Source organism: Chlorocebus sabaeus, chromosome 2 (assembly GCF_047675955.1).
Source record: "Chlorocebus sabaeus isolate Y175 chromosome 2, mChlSab1.0.hap1, whole genome shotgun sequence".
In the NCBI taxonomy this organism is placed as follows: domain Eukaryota; kingdom Metazoa; phylum Chordata; class Mammalia; order Primates; family Cercopithecidae; genus Chlorocebus; species Chlorocebus sabaeus.
Window position 1 is genome coordinate 78,749,645 of NC_132905.1, and position 12,253 is coordinate 78,761,897.

Here is a 12,253-nt window from a genome sequence, read left to right on the forward strand (position 1 = left end):
GAAGTAGTTAACATACAAAAGTGCAAATGTGGCTGGGTGCGGTGGCTCACGCCTGTAATCCCAGCACTTTGGGAGGCGGGCAGATCATGAGGTCAGGAGATCGAGACCATCCTGGCTAACATGGTGAAACCCTTTCTCTACTAAAAATACAAAAAATTAGCCGGGCCTGGTCGGGGGCACCTGTAATCCCAGCTACTCGGGAGGCTGAGGCAGGAGAATGGCGTGAACCCGGGAGGCAGAGCTTGCAGTGAGTCAAGATCATGCCACTGCATTCCAGCCTGGGCAATAGAGCAAGACTCCATCTCAAAAAAAAAAAAAAAAAAAAAAAAGTGCAGAAGTCTGGATACTGATGCATAGTCTTGGGTTACATTACTCCCTAACAAGTCTTGCTTGGCTTCAGTTCTTTATAAAATGAAGAAAATGAAGTTAATGATATTTAAAGTCTCTCTGTAGTTATGCTCTATGATACTTTGAGTCACACAAACAAGTACTTGAATGAGTAGAACTAGTATGAATTATCATTTTTAAGAAGATATTTCCAAATTCAGTGCTTGGCAAAAATATTACTCTATTAGATCAGAGTTTATTAAAACAAGCTGAACTTAGTGAAGTGTAAATGTTAATATTTTTTGAAGCATATTTACAATAATCATATTTTTTTGTGCAAATACTTCCCTACAGTCCATGAACAAAGAGTGGAGTCTTGATATCCCTGCTCATGCATGTTTCCCAAGCTCCCTTAGCGTGACACAGAGCCAGCAATGTCATTGAGATGAAAGCTGATGAATATTCTCACAGACCTGAACTTGTACCTGGAATTGTAGATGGACGACTACTTTTAAGTGACCACCATTGGCAAGGCAATAGGTTATGATCAGAAGGATCCATTCCTTTTGTTTATTCTCCAGAAAGTAAATTAGAGTATTCCCCTCAATGTAAAAGAAAGAATTTAACCACAAATATTGGCTCACAATAGCGATAGTTAAGTCAAAGATGTAGTCTTTGCAGTATTAAGTGACATTCAAGGGAAAATGAATATGGCTTGTCTGATTTCATGATTTTCACACAATGGCACCTGTCAGGTACTGTGAAGACTGTGATTAGTATTCGAAAACAGCATCAACTTGCAAGCTTATTCTTAATGATATTCTTAATATATGTATTTGATTAGCAAGAGGCTATTGAATCTTAATAGTTTTTTGAAAAATCCTGAAATATCTCTTTACATGCATATGCTGATACTGATGGAGATATTTAGTTAAAATTAAAGATAAGCCGGTATTCAAGTCCCAGATTTTTAAAACGCTATTCCATGCAGTATTTATCTATCAAGAATATTTTTCTCAAACCTCATTATTTTCTGGTTTTCAAATGACCTAGGAGAGTGGTGACAAAAGACCAAAATAAACACCATTTTGCATGAAATTCTGGCTCATAAAGTAGAGTTTTGGACAGCATACAGAAAACTTTTAAAAGATTTTATGTCTTAGATAGGCCACATATGAAGGTGTGAATCCTTATATGTTGGATGTTTCAGGGAGGCAAAAAAGGGAAAGAAAGAATTTTCTGTATAGCAGTCGGCTTTTCTAATGCCAGCAGCCTTTTCTGGAACAGCTGCTTGTAATACCCATTTAATTGGCTTAAAGTTGTTCTTTCCTTTCCTGCTTTGATACAAGGTAACATCATAATTGAACTATTTTCAGAGATGTTACAAAACAACTTCCTGAAAATCCAGCTGTATCTTTATTATGTGCCAAACATGTGTGGGCTTTTTGTATTTAAATGGTAGATTGTTTTAAGTAACTATTCTCTGTAACATTTTAAGAAGAGTTACCTTATGAATGTTTTTATTTGTTTATCTTATCGACTCAAATATTTTTATAAGGTAACTCCACTAAGAGTATCTAACCACCAGAAATTATTTATGTACAGCCTTTTCATAGCAGTGCAGCATATGCCAGCATTGGGTGCAAATAACATCAATAAACCATGTGTGAAATAAATATTCATCACGTGTTCACTTTGTCGGATCCCGGATACACAACAGAAACCCAAACACAGAACAGCATGAAGCTTCTAGTCCAACAGACAAATTTTAATTGGCTAGGTTTTAACAATAAAAGTGTGGAGAAGAAAAATGCAAGATAACCGAGATAATCAAGTTTTTCTGAGGCAATTTGAAAAAAAAAATCCTTAGATTATAATTGTGATTTTGTGTTTGGCTAAGTTGTGTGGTTAACACTTGAGAGCAAAGAATCACGCACTCTAGATAATCTAACAATGTAGGGTATTTCTGAAATCTGGGAGAGGTAGTAAATGACAGGGCCAGGACACAATGGTTTTCTTGGCAAGCCAGAGAGGTGAATTTAAGATGATATGATAAAAGTTAGCTGAATTTAATGTGACGTTCTCAGATGAAAAATAAGGATTTAACACAAATAGAGGGAAGAGTAGCAGTATTGGTTGAAAAATATCCTGACAATTTAATATGATAAAAGTTAGCTGAATTTAATGTGAGGTTCTCAGATGAAAAACAAGGATTTAACACAAATGGAGGAGTAGCAGTATTGGTTAAACAGTATCCTGACAATTTATGGACGACAAACCCAGTACAAGGCCACAGCGATTCATGTTAATAACATGAATCATCATAAGTCACACTGCCAAAGAAGTCATTTTGAACTCGGTTACACTGATGGACATATAAAATAAGAAAAGCGATAGAAGCCCAGGACAAAGAAAGTGACAGCGTGCTGCCTGTCATTTGGCCAAATCTGTTTGTTCAGTTCAAGTCACCAGACTTTCAGAAAGATATTGACAAAGTGGAAGACATTCAGCGCTGAGGAGACTTAAATTATGAAGGGAATTGACAACATGACAGATGAAGCGTCCTTAAAGCAATTGTGGATATTGAATCTCTAGAAGAGAAAACTCCAGGGGAATATGAGAGTTCTCCTTAAACAGACCAAGCGCTTTCATGTGCAAGAGGCCTTTGATTTGCTCCTTATAGCCCTGATGCTTCAAGCTGGAATGAAAATGTTGAAACTCCAGGGAACAAAATTTTAGCTTATGTACAGAGAAATTTTCCACCATTCAGAGCTGTCCATGGATACCTCTGACTGCCTCTAGAGAGGCAGAACCGTAAGCCATAATATTGTCTGCATCACTGAAAGTTTTCAGGCACAGCCTGGGTGAGCACATGTCTGGCAGATTGTTAGATGATTCAACATCAGATGGAAACTGGACTAGATGCCCCTAGAGATCTCTTATCCCTTACTACTCTAGATCTATACAAAGTATATATTTGATTTTTCTGGCCAGGGAGCACAGATATTCATCCTCCTAACTAAATTTCTTTCTGATTTTTTCTTTTTTTTTTTGAGACGGAGTCCAGCCTTGTTGTCCAGGCTGGAGTGGAATGGTGTGATCTCAGTTCACTGCAACCTCTGCCTCCCAGGTTCAAGTGATTCTCCTGCCTCAGCCTCTCAGGTAGCTGGGATTACAAGCACCCTCCACTATGCCTGGCTAATTTTTGTATTTTTAGTAGAGACGGGATTTCACCATGTTGACCAGTCTGGTGTCAAACTCCTGACCTCAGGTGATCCACCTACCTCGGCCTCCCAAAGTGCTGAGATTACAGGCATGAGCCACCATGCCCGGCCACTACATTTCTTTAATAGTAAAATCGTTGACTTTTTTTCTCTTTACACAGTTTATTTTATAACATTGAAATATTTTTAATTAGCAAGCTCACATGAGGAACATTTTCATATTTTACGTATAAAATATAACTATAATTTATCTCATGAAAAGTTAATAAATTTTAAATACGTTTAGCCATATGTCAAGGATGTTGTGTTTAGCAACTGTTAGCAAAAAGGAAGTACTTAAATAATTTCAATGGTAATACAAAAATATTTTAGTCCCAATCATAAAACTCAATGAGTTTGCCACAAAGTAGGATCTTAGTGATTGATTCTGTTTTGTGTTTAAACCTCAATAGCTGGGAGCCAAGGCTCCCACCATCACAGGAAGGTCTGTATTGGGGTCTGAGAAACAGGATATTTCCCTGACCCCTTCACGGGACTCATGACAGGGGTGCCTCGGCCACTCAGCCCGCAGCTCTCAACTCCTCATTGGAGGGAACACATAAGTGAACGAGGTGGGAACTGAGTGCATGGGTGATGGAACCAGCCGGCAGCCACTTCAGCACCCGCAAGGGCAAACTCCACTCACTCAGACCTGCTGTATTCCACCTCCTGTGGGAGGGAGTGTGCAGGTGAGCAGGTATGAGAGCCAGGGCGAGAGCTTTCGGGAGTGGCAGGAGCAAACTCCATGCAGGTCCCGCAGCAGCATCTGGGGCAGTGCCCATGACCCCTGAAGCCCCAGAGAGAGTGTTACAGTGCTCTCTTAGCTCTGCTGTCTGTGGACAGCTTGAGTGCTAACTGCTCAGTGGGTCTCTGCCTTTTTGCATAAGGCAGTTGCCTTCTGCTAGCGAGGGCAAAGGGTCAGTCCAGTCTTTTGTATCTGCACTCGTGACTCCCGAGCTCTTGTCCAGTGTCCAGGAGAAATGAAGTCACATGAACAAATCAAAGGATGGTAAATGCAGGGAATGTTATGGCCGATGAAAGCGGCTCTTGATCAAAAGGGAGCTGAAAAGAAGATGGGGTGGGAAGCTCATCTTCCCCTGAAGTCTGGCCATCTCTGGCTGGATTCTTCTCCGGAGTTATACCATCAAGCTGTCTTTCTGAAGTCAAGCCACTTCTCTCTGATGTCCAATCATAGTCTCCAACACCCAGCTGCTTCTCTCTCTCTACTGGCTGAGTCTCGGGTTTTTATCGGTACGAGAGCGGGGACAGGGTGGGCCATGGTTGGTTTAGGAAAAGGCGACATTCAGGCGGGAAAATAGGGATGTAAGTTCTCACTTTGGGCTGTGGTTTCAGGCTTGAGGGTAGGGTTTTACGGGGACTTGCCCTTTTCTGCCTAGAATTTCTCTGCCTCCTGTCCCTATCACCTGTACCTGTCATGGCATCATGGGGAAGTCCTCACTGCTGTAGCATCTTTTGCCACTGCACAGTGCTGCTTTGTGGGCTTCTCCTAAATTCTCAGGCACTGTGTCCCAGAGCCCTCAGAGACAGGCTCTACTACCAGCAATCTACTCTCTACTAACCCAAGTGTGTCTCCAAGGACACTTGGGTTAGTAGAAATCTTCTAAAGAATTCCTTATCCTGGAGTCCCATCAGACTCTCAATTAGTCTCAATCTTTTCTACTTCAGGACACAGCCAGATTAACATTTACCAGTGGGCCTGAAGCATAATTGATCTTTACTAACCATTTGTGGGTTGGGGTAGGAGTCAGGGGCTACTGAATATCTTCTGATTTTAGGAAAACAATGCTGAATTTCTATTCTTTATTTACTTGTGTGTATTAGAAATGGATAAAATGACAACCTTATTATTATTATTATTCTTGAGACAAAGTTTCACTCTTTTCTGCCCAGGCTGGAGCACAATAGTGAGATCTTGGCTCACTGCAACCTCTGCCTCCTGGGTTCAAGCAATTCTCCTGCCTCACCCTCCCAAGTAGCTGGGATTACAGGCATGCACCACCATGCTGACTAATTTTTGTTATTTTTAGAGAGACGGGGTTTCACCATGTTGGCCAGGCTGGTATCAAACTCCTGACCTTGGGTGATCCACCCGCCTCGACTTCCCAAAGTGCTGGGATTACAGGCGTGAGCCACCATACCCAGCCAACAACCTTATTTTTTTTTAACTTACCTTGTTGCATACTCGTCTTGTTTATGAGTAGTGATACAGGAGTGCTGGGAAGTGAAGAGCGTGGTCCCTTTAAATGAAACAGAAGTTGGAAGGGAAGTGCTGGGTAGAGAAGGGCATGATCCCTGGCTATGGCTATACCCCCATGGACCTAGGTGAGGACAGGCACTCCTGCCTTCGTGCCCAAATGTTCCATTTCCCAAGACCACCATGGCCCATCACGCCCCTATCCTGGGCCATAAAAAACCCTAGCAGGCGGACACAAGTGGCTGGACATCATGAGGAACACATCAGCAGAAGAAGACACAAGTGGCTGGTCAACTAGAGCACACCAGCAGAAGAGCATGCTGACAGGCACCCAGCAGGCTGGCAGACCACTGACTAGTGGAACAATGTGGAGTTTGGTTGTGCAGTCGGAGGAGAGCCAAGGCCACCGAGTGGCTCAACTCCAGGGGAAATCCATCTATCTGGCTCCCTTATTGGCAGAGAGCTACCTCCACTCAGTGAAACTTTGCACTCATTCTCCAAGCCCACATGTGATCCAATTTTCTGGTACACCAGGCAAGATCCCAGGATACAGAAAGCCCCCTGTCCTTGTGACAAGGTAGAGGGTCTAATTGAGCTGGTTAACACAAGCTGCCTATAGACATAAACTAAAATAGAGCCCTGTACCACATGCCCACTGGGGCTTCAGGAGCTGTAAACATTCAGCCCTAGACACTGCTGTAGGGTCGGAGTCCCACAGCCTGCCCATCTCTATGCTCCCCTAGAAGTTGGAGCAGGGGGGCTCTGTATAAGTGAGCCCCACCCCAATTGCATGCCCTGCCAGGGGGACAAAAGAACCTTCCATGTTTCAGTACTAAAGTTACTGTGTTCCAAGGTGTTCTTTCCTGAAAGGTACAGCCAAAATCAGAATTAATCACTTGGTGACTTGGCAAAGCCTCCTGTAGGAAGTTCCAACTGAAGAGATGTGTCCCTCCTTTTCACTGCCATCACTTGTGCCTCCTTCTTTCTTGCCTCTCTCTTTTTCTTTACCCCTTTTTCCTTCTATTGGGTTATTTTAAAGGTGTTTAGGCTTTTGCTTCAGGATGTAGGTAGATGCACCACATGGAGATAAGTTGGGTCTGAGAAGAAATGCAGCTTGTGAGCCTATCTGTCTCATAAACTAGACACTGTTATCTTTGTATTTAAACATTTCTAATTTGTAATCAAGTGTCATTGGTCCAGTTTTAGTAAAATGAAATAGAGACTAGGCCTGAAAATAATCCCTGATCAGAAAAAGGCCTGAAAGTGGCCTTAACCTTGCTTGATACTCAAGCATAAGTGAAATGTAATTTAGGCTCTTTTGCGTAAATGCCTATATTAAGGAAAAAGAAAGTTAAGCTTAACCCACAGCAAGTTGCCAATTAACTTCCAATTATGTAACTGGGCACGTGTGAGAGGTGAAGCCTGGTGGGCTTCTGGATTGGGTGGGGACTTGGAGAACTTTTCTGTCTAGCTAAAGGATTGTAAATGCACCAATCAGTGCTCTGTGTCTAGCTAAAGGTTTGTAAATGCACCAATCAGCACTCTGTAAAAATGGACCAATCAGCAGTTGTAAAATGGACCAATCAGCTCTGTGTAAAATAGACCAATCAGCAGGATATGGGTGGGGTCTAGTAAGGAAATAAAAGTAGGCCACAGACGCCAGCAGCAGCAAGCTGCGTGTGTGTCCTTTCATGCTGTGGAAGCATTATTATTTGCAATAAGCCTTGCTGCTGCTCACTGTTTGGGTCTGCAGTATCTTTATGAGCTGTAACACTCATCATGAAGGTCTGTATCTTCACCCCTGAAGCCAACGAGACCAGGACGCCACCAGGAAGAGTAAACAACCCCAGACGTGCCCGCACGGGTCGCCTTTAAGAGCTGTAACACTCACTGCGAAGGTCTGTAGCTTCACTCCTGAAGTCAGTGAGACCACAAACATCTGAAGGAATAAACTCCGGACACACCATCTTTAAGAACTGAAATGCCATCAAGGTCCGTGGCTTCGTTGTTGAAGTCAGTGAGACCGAGAACCCGCCAGAAGGAACCAATTCCGTACACACTTTCTAATGGGATAGACCAAATAAGGCCACTACATACCTGCAAACAATAAAACAGATGCTTTGTTTTATTTCTATGTTCACCCTATTAAAAAAAAAAAAAGCCTTCTCTTCACATGCTTATGATTTTGAATTCGGTTCTCTTTATTTTGAAGGTTAAACTCCTTAAAATTTTGGTGTGGATCAGTTTATATTTTAACAGTAATAACATTTGATTTTTTAGTATGTATACTACAAGATTTAAAGGAAAAAATCTGGATCTAGAATGTTTAAAAGTGAGCCTTGATACTCTTTCGACAGACTTCTGCAAATGCATGCCAAAATATATATATATATATATCTCCAGCTGGACCCTCTTTAAATATTTTTGCTGGTTAACAAATTTAATGCATGTAACTTGACAGGAGCAAGGAAAGGGTTTATCTACAAAAACTGATGGAAATCAGTAACGCCAAATACAGAAGAAAGTGAGACAAAAAACTTTTTGTACTACAAACATGAGGAATCCTGCTTCAGTAATTTTTAATCTAAATTACTAAATGGATATTGCATATTTAAGCACTAGAGTGTAAAACTATTTCTATAACCTGGTCTCCAAACCTTCAGGCTCATATGTTTTATTATATAAGACATAAAATATACAATTTTAGAAAATGTGAGCTCTTAAGATGATTCATGATTGGTGACATGCACAAAACCAACTTCTGTTAACCAAGAACTACAAGTTCAGTCCAGGTAAGATTGGGCTGACTTATTTAGTAATTTTAGCTAAGTAGTTGTTTTGCCTAAATGTTTCACCCTGAGGAAGAATTATTTGTTGTTAATGCCAGGAGAAACTGTGACAAAATATATTATAAACTGAGGCAGCTATCCTTTTTACCAATTTTTTTCTACTTGATTAGCTTTCAAATTTGAATGCCTTGTGGCATTGAATAAAAATATTATGACATTTTACCACATCAAATTTATGATAATAAAGACAGTAAATCCATTCTAGTGTCAGTATTATATAAATGTGAGCCTCATGCTTGATTAAACCTCTGCACGTTTTCCCCACATTTACTGTATTTGTAGGTTCTATTTATACATTTTTTGTAATATTTATCATTTCTTTTATCCTCTTCATTTTTATTTCCACCATCCTTAAGGCCTTAATATTCAGTTTGAAATAGAGGCAGAACCATTACATTTGTCTCTCTGCCTCCATTCTCTGCTTCAGTGATACTTTTCATGCTTCACTGGCAGATTAAACTTCTAGAAGCACAAATCTAAGGATTTCTTTATTTCAGCAAAAATTCTCAGTCTCCGTTTCCCACGGTCTACAATAAAAAATATTCAAATGTATCAACTCTTAAGGTCTTTATTACCCAGGCCTCAAAATACTTTTACTATATTATTCACTTGAAAATGCTACCCAAACACCAAGAATTCTGTCTAGGTCCTGCTGCTCCCTGATCGGAAAGTCGTCCAGTGAAATAATAAGTACTGCCAAGGAAGAAGACATTATTTGAGTGCTGCTGGTGAGGAGAAGGGAGTCCCAAATCCATCTCCCTGACAGACTAAAATGAGGAGTTTATATAGCAGGGAAGAAATGTAACCATGGGTGAAAGAACAGCATTTAGGGAGGGATAAGGTAGAGCAATTGTTCAACAGGTTAGGCAATTGGTTGGCAAAAGGTGGGTTAGGCAATCATGATGGGCGAGGGGTCTAGCTACTCCTTGTCTCCAAGAGTTGATCTGATAAATTTCCATTCCTTGATACTATCTGGGAGGCCTGATGGTCGATTTGGTGATAAAGGAACTCAGATAAAACAAATGTAACTTTTTCAAGTTGTAAGACTGGGAGGGTCAACTTCTATGTTTATTCCAAAGAAACCATAAACATCAGTGCTATGGAACAATTGTGTGAGTTTCACAAACATAATTCCTTTTTTTTAAATATTGACTGAACTGAGCCACCATCTTTACGATGTATGTCTTAACTTTTCCCAACCACGGTTCCTTTCCTAGTCCATCAAACTTACTTGAAATGCTTTTCTACTTTATACCCGAATGTATAAACTATGTTCATTCTTCATCATTGTACCCTACAATGTTGCATATTATAAGCATTCAATAAACACATATTTGTAAATAAATGAATAAATTATTATTATTATTATTATTATTATTATTATTATTATTGAGATGGAGTCTTGCAGTGTTGCCCAGGCTGGAGTGTAACAGTGTGGTCTCGGCTCACTGCAAGCTCTGCCTCCCAGGTTCACGAGATTCTCCTGCCTTAGTCTCCTGAGTAACTGAGATTGCAGGCACACATACCTGGCTAATTTTTTGTATTTTTAGTAGAGATGAGATTTCACTATGTTGGTCAGCCTGGTCTTGAACTCCTTACCTCATGATCCACGTGCCTCAGCCTCCCAAAGTGCTAGGATTACAGGTGTGAGCCACTGCGCCTGGCCATATTAATTTCTTTTTTTTTTTTTTTGAGACGGAGTCTTGCTTTGTCGCCCAGGCTGGAGTGCAGTGGCCGGATCTCAGCTCACTGCAAGCTCCGCCTCCTGGGTTTACGCCATTCTCCTGCCTCAGCCTCCCGAGTAGCTGGGACTACAGGCGCCCACCACCTCGCCCGGCTAGTTTTTTTGTATTTTTTGGTAGAGACGGGGTTTCACCGAGTTAGCTAGGATGGTCTCGATCTCCTGACCTCGTGATCCGCCCGTCTCGGCCTCCCAAAGTGCTGGGATTACAGGCTTGAGCCACCGCACCCGGCAATTTCTTAATTAAAGTTGATAAATGCACACAAAGTAAAAACTCATTAATTTAAAAAATTCAGGTTAATCACTTATGAGTCAAATATCTGCTGAATATCTAGTGTAAAGTGAAGAGTGTAGATCTTAGGGATAAAAAGATAAGTCAAGCATAATCCCTATTATTAAGGAGCTTACAGACTAGTGGTACAGATATATTTGAAAAGTAACAAGTTATAATAGTATCAGAATCTCAATAGAATAGTAAATAAGCACTCATTCAATGCTACTTAACAATGTGGAGTTTTTACTTTTTGTAGTCTTTTCTGGTATAAGATATAATTTTATCTTGAGTAATGCATAATGAGATTTTGGCCTACACTTATTTCTTTTATGATACAAAATCAAGACACCTTTTAAAATAGAGATTTTCAGTGTTTATTTATTTATTATTCATGACTACTGTTCTACCAGAGCAGTCCAACAGACATTGGTTACAAGAGGATTCTAAACAAAGACTTGAGTGAATCACATGCTGGTTGAAAAAGCAGGACTATGTGATAGAGTGTCCATTCGTGGTTCTAGGTAAATAAGGCACGTCTGTATCTAGATAGATAATAACAAAAAAACTTTTTTTATAAGTATGTCACAGCTGATTTTGTTATTAACAAAATCACCACCACTGCAATGTAATGTTTTAAATTCTGCTATGTTCCATATAGGTTTATAAAATGTGCCCTGTCTTTACAGTTGAAACAGGGACACCAACATTAAAATGTATTTTAAAATATGCATGTAGCAGGTTATTATTACATAAGGGTAAAATTTTATTTTAAAAAGGCCAATGAACTTAGGTATTCTGGAATCAGATGATGCGTTAATGTTCATGTCATTCACTGTTTGAGTTTATTACATCTATAATAGTAGTGATCAGATATATATTCATGCCTTCAAAAAGCTAAATTTATGTGTATTTATATACAATATTATTGTTCATTATATTTCTAACAACCTTGGAAAAACAACCATTTACTTAGAGACTGAAACTAATTTGACAAATATAGATACATGCTATTTATTAGCAATCAGCAGAGTGTCAGTGTCCAGTGTGCAGTCATATATTTGTATGCTTTTGATATATTTTTCCATATATTTACATATATATTTTTTGAGGCAGAGTCTCACTCTGTCTCCCAGGCTGGAGCACAGTGGCGTGATCTCAGCTAACTCCAACCTCCGCCTCCTGGGTTCAAGCGATTCTCCTGTCTCAGCCTCCCGACTAGCTGGGACTACAGGCACAGGCCACTGTGCCCAGCTAATGTTTTGTATTTTTAGTAGAGATCGAGTTTCACTATGTTGGCCAGGCTGGTCTCAAACTCCTGACCTCATGATCTGCCCACCTCTGCCTCCCAAAGTGCTGGGATTATAGGTGTGAGCCACTGTGCCCGACCTATTTACATATAAATATTATACACACACACACACACACACATACACATACACATATATATATGTGTGTACTTATGTTGATGTGTATATGCAGGTGCAGTAATTAGTAATTCAACTGCTTTGCCTATGATTTTCTTTTAAAACATATACTTCTGAAATTTATGCATAATCCCAGTTGATTTCAAAATATGTTTCATAT